The sequence below is a fragment of the Hevea brasiliensis genome, chromosome 3 (genome assembly GCF_030052815.1).
Source record: "Hevea brasiliensis isolate MT/VB/25A 57/8 chromosome 3, ASM3005281v1, whole genome shotgun sequence".
NCBI lineage: Eukaryota > Viridiplantae > Streptophyta > Magnoliopsida > Malpighiales > Euphorbiaceae > Hevea > Hevea brasiliensis.
This window is the reverse complement of record NC_079495.1, coordinates 113,821,385-113,826,580: the sequence shown is the minus strand read 5'-3', so window position 1 is coordinate 113,826,580 and position 5,196 is coordinate 113,821,385. Positions and strand designations below refer to the sequence as shown.

At 38.2% G+C, this 5,196-nt stretch overlaps 1 non-coding gene across 1 annotated transcript; it reads right to left on the bottom strand.

Moving 5' to 3' along the window:
* Positions 1 to 743: 743 nt before the first annotated feature.
* LOC131178858 (small nucleolar RNA R71) lies at positions 744 to 850 on the bottom strand. The gene has a single exon (XR_009147866.1). It is a non-coding gene; the product is annotated as a small nucleolar RNA R71 (small nucleolar RNA).
* Positions 851 to 5,196: the final 4,346 nt, after the last annotated feature.

Here is a 5,196-nt window from a genome sequence, read left to right as displayed (position 1 = left end):
GTACTTACATCTTTAACTCCTCATGGGAACAATACTCTATTCATTACTTGTTAGTGATCCGTGCACTTATGGTGGTTGTAAAACCTGCAAATAAGTTTTTAGCGCCGTTGCTGGGGAGTTTAGTAATATTAAACGATAGGCAATTTAGCTGATTTAAATATTTTTTTTTTGTTATTTTAGTTTGACTTTTTCTTTTTTCAGGTGCAGAAAACTAGTACATGACCAGAACAACCAAACCTGAAGAAGAATTGCTAGAATTAGATCCTAAAATAGACAAGACTCTGAGAACTATCAGGAGAGGAAGAAGAAAACAAGAGCCAGAACCTGAACCTAAAACTGTAGAAGGTCCAATTTTGGCTGATAACAACAATAACTGGCAAAGATCCCTGAGAGACTACGAAGCCCCTGATATTCAAGGATACCAGTCTAGCATCACTAGGCCCACAATCGACGCCAATAATTTTGAACTTAAACCAGCATGGCTCCAGATGATCCAGCAAACTCAGTTTGGAGGCTCACCTATGGAGGATCCACACTATCACCTACAGTGCTTCCTCGCTCTATGCGATACCTTCAAGATGAATGGAGTCTCTGACTAAGCCATTCAACTTCGAGTATTCCCATTCTCATTAAGAGATAAAGCAAGGAAGTGGCTGCTCTTCCAACCAGCTAGTACTTTCACTAATTGGGAAGGGCTCTCATAAGCCTTCTTGGCAAGGTACTTTCCACCTACAAAAATAGCAAAACTGAGATTAGAACTGAACACCTTTAGGCAAAAGAAAGGGGAATCACTCTATGACGCATGGGAGAGATACAAAGACCTTCAAAGGGAATGTCCCCACCATGGCATAGAAGATTAGCTCCTTATCCAGAATTTCTATAATGGTTTGCTACCATCCATAAGGAGTTCAATAAATTTAGCTACAAGAGGAGACCTTATAGAGAAAACGGTAGCCGAAGCTTTGGAATTACTAGAAAGGGTCACGTACCATAATTTTGAGTGGTCAAATGAAAGGGGAGATGTAAGAAAAGCAGCAGGAGTACTAGAACTGGATGCCCTCAGTATGATTAACTCCCAGTTTGACCAACTCACTAAAAGACTTAATAGAATGCAGGCTAATGTAATAGGAGCCAATAATCAATTCTACAATAGATGTGGAGGAGGTCATATAATTTCAGAATGCAGTCTTTACAGTGAGCCTTTCACAGAGTAATTGAACTATGTGAACAATGGAGGAAACTTCAACAAGAGGCAGGTTAATAACCCATATTCCAATACATACAACCCTGGACGGAGGAACTACCCAAACTTCTCATGGTCCAACTCATAGAATCCTCAGAACCAACCCATAAACAAATAGCAAGGATATAGGCCAGCACCACCAGGTTTACAGAATAGAGGACAGAATTTGATGCGGCAACAACCACTACTCCCTTAACCTCAACAGGTAAAATCAAAGTTGACCATGTAATCCATGATGGAAAGTTTTTTAGTAGCACAGTAACAGCAAAATGAGATGATCAAGCAGTTGGCCTCCAGAGTAGATCAACTAGCCACTGACAATAAAATACTCAACGATTAGATGGCTCAGCAGGCTAGCTCTTCAAATAAACAGGGTGGCAAATTACCAACTTAATCTGAAATGAATCCTAAGGAACATTGCAAAGCTATCACATTGAGGAGTGGGAGAACACTACAAGATCTAGAAGAAAAGTCAAAACAGAAGGAGGAAACCCCTCAAAACCCAAACATCCAAGAAGAGGAAGAAGAGAAGGAAACTAAGGAAAACAAGGAAGAGGAGGAAAAGAGGAAAAGAAACTGCCAAAACCTTACTAGCCCTCTTTACCTTTTCTCAGAGATGCCAGAAAACTAAATTGGATAAGTAATTTGGCAAGTTTTTAGAAGTTTTTCAGAAGCTCTATATCAACATTCCCTTTACAGAAGCATTATCTCAGATGCCCTCCTACATAAAATTTCTAAAGGAAATCCTTTCAAAGAAAAAGAGATTGGAGGACTATGAGACAGTTGCTCTAACTGAAAAATGTAGTGCCATCCTACAAAACAAGTTGCCTCCCAAATTGAAAGATCCTGGAAACGTCTCCATACTATGTTTGATAGGCAATATGAACATTGACAAAGCCCTCTGTGACCTTGGAGCCAGTGTGAGCCTAATGCCCTTGTCTATATGTCAGAAACTGAATGTGGGGGAACTAAGACCCAATACTATTTCCTTGCAACTAGTGGATAGATCTGTCAAGTACCCAGTTGACATCCTAGAAAACATCCCCATCAAAGTGGGAAAGTTTTTTATTCCAGTAGATTTTATTGTCCAGGAAATGGAAAAAGATATCCAAATTCTCATTATCTTGGGAAGACCCTTCTTGGCAACTGCTGAAGTAATCATAGATGTCAAAATGGGAGTCTAACTCTCAAAGTAGGGGATGAAGAAGTAGAATTCAACCTGTTTTAAGTACTGAAGCAAAAACCTAAATCTGATGAGTGTTTAAGGATTGACATCATATATAAGTTAGTGGAGGAAGAATTTCAAAAGAGATATCCTGAAGATCCTCTTAAAGCTTGTATAGTGCATAGCTACACAGTGGAGAATGAGAACAAAGAAATTGCAGCATATGTAGAAATTCTTGAAGCTAATCCACCTCTACCTATGGCCCAAGCACTTCTGGTGGAAAATCTGCAAAAAGAGTAACCCAAGAATGACCCTCATGAAGAAACAAAATAGGTTAAAACCTCTTCCTTCTACACTGTGATATGCATTTTTGGACTCTGATTCTAAACATTCCGTCATTATAAATGCTAGCCTGAATTCTTCAGAAGAGAGAAAACTCTTAGGGGTACTTAGGACCCATAGTAAATCTATAGGGTACACCATAGAGGAACTCAAGGGAATCAACCCTTCCATTTGCATACATAGAATACCTATGAAAGAGAACAGTAAACCCACCATTAAACGCCAAAGAACACTAAACCCTAACATGAAAGAAGTAGTAAAAAAGAAAATTTTGAAATTATTAGATGTAGGTATTATATACCCAATATCTGATAGTAAATGGGTTAGTCCAATGCATGTAGTACCTAAGAAGGGTGAGACAACTATGATTAAAAATAACAATGATGAACTAATCCCTACTAGGGTAGTCACTGGTTGGTGAATGTGCATTGATTATAGAAAATTGAATGGTGCCACCAGGAAAGACCATTTTCCTCTTCCATTTATAGATCAAATGTTAGAGAGGCTAGCAAAACATTCCTATTTCTGTTATTTGGATGGGTATTATGGATTCTTCCAAATCCCCATTCATCCTAAGGACCAAGAAAAGACCATATTCACTTGTCCTTATAGAATATTTGCATATAAAAGAATGTCTTTTGATCTTTGTAATGCTCCTGTAACTTTTCAAAGATGTATAATGGTCATTTTTTTTATTATGTTGAAAATATAATGGAAGTTTTTATTGATAACTTTTCTGTTTATAGAACCAGCTTTGATGAATGTTTGACTAATCTTTCTAAAGTAATTCAAAGATGTAAAGAGTCAAATCTAGTTCTTAATTGGGAAAATTATCATTTCATAGTAAGAGAGGGCATAGTCCTTAGGCACCTAATCTCAGAAAAGGGAATAGAAGTGGACAAGGTAAAGTTAGAGGTCATTGAAAAAATGCCACCACTTTCATCAGTCAAGGAAGTGCGAAGCTTTCTGGGGCATGTAGGCTTTTATAGAAGATTTATCAAAGATTTCTCCAAAATATCTAAACCATTAACAAATTTGTTAAATCAGAATATCCCTTTTGACTTTGATGAAAGTTGTCTTGTTGCATTTTACAGGATAAAAAAAGCCCTCATCTCAGCACCAATAATGCAACCACCAGATTGGGAGCTGCCATTTGAGATAATGTGCGATGCAAGTGATTATGCAATAGGGGTGGTGCTTGGACAGAAGAAAGATAAGAAAGTTTACGCCATCTACTTAGCGAGCAAAACACTTGATGATGCACAAGTCAACTACGCAACCACAGAAAAAGAATTTCTAGCTATTGTGTTTACAATTGAGAAGTTTAGATTTTACTTGGTTGGCTCCAGAGTTGTCATTTACACAGATCACGCTACTATTAGGTACCTTCTGAATAAGAAAGAAGTAAAACCAAGGTTGATCAGATAGATTCTACTTTAATTTAACCTCAAAGTTAAGGATAGAAAAGGAACCAAGAATGTGGTAGCTGACCATCTATCCAGGCTCAAGCGAAAGGAATATGGGGACAGCTTGGATGACCTGCTAATTAATGATTCCTTTCCAGACGAAAATTTGTTTGTAATCTCCCAAACCCCTTGGCATGCTGATTTTGTTAATTACCTTGTCTGTAGGGTTTTACCACCCAACTTGTCCTACCAGCAAAGGAAGAAATTCCTACATGATGTGAGATATTACACATGGGAAGAACCCCTATTGTACAAAAGATGTAATGATGGTTTAATAAGAAGATGCATGCCAGAGGAGGAAGAGAAGAGTATCCTGCAACACTGCCACTCATCAACTTATGGAGGACACCTTAGTACAACAAAAACAGCAGCCAAAATTCTACAAGATGGGTTCTAGTGGCCAAATCTGTTCAAAGATATGTGATCCTTTGTCCTGACATGTGATCAATGCCAAAGAACAGGAAACATCTCAAGAAGGAATGAAATGCCATTACACGGTATACTTGAAATAGAGCTGTTTGATGTATGGGAAATAGACTTCATGGGTCCATTCCCATCTTCATTTGGAAATAAGTATATTCTGGTTGGTGTTGAATATGTATCAAAATGGCTAGAAGCAATAGCCACACCAACAAACGATGCCAGAGTGGTAAACCAAATTCCTCAAAAAATACATCTTCATAAGATGTGGCACCCCAAGGGCAATCATTAGTGATGGAGGAAGTCACTTCTGCAACCAGCAATTTGAGACATTACTAAAGAAATGTGGAATGACTCATAAGGCAGCAACACCTTATCACCCTCAAACCAGTGGTCAAGCGGAAGTTTTAAACAAGGAATTAAAGCAAATCAATCGCTTAAGAAAAGATTGGTCTTTAAAATTAGATAATGCATTGTGGGCCTATTGCACTGCCCATTAGAACAACCCCCTTTCACTTGGTTTATGGACAATCATGCCACCTCCCAGTCGGGCTTGAACA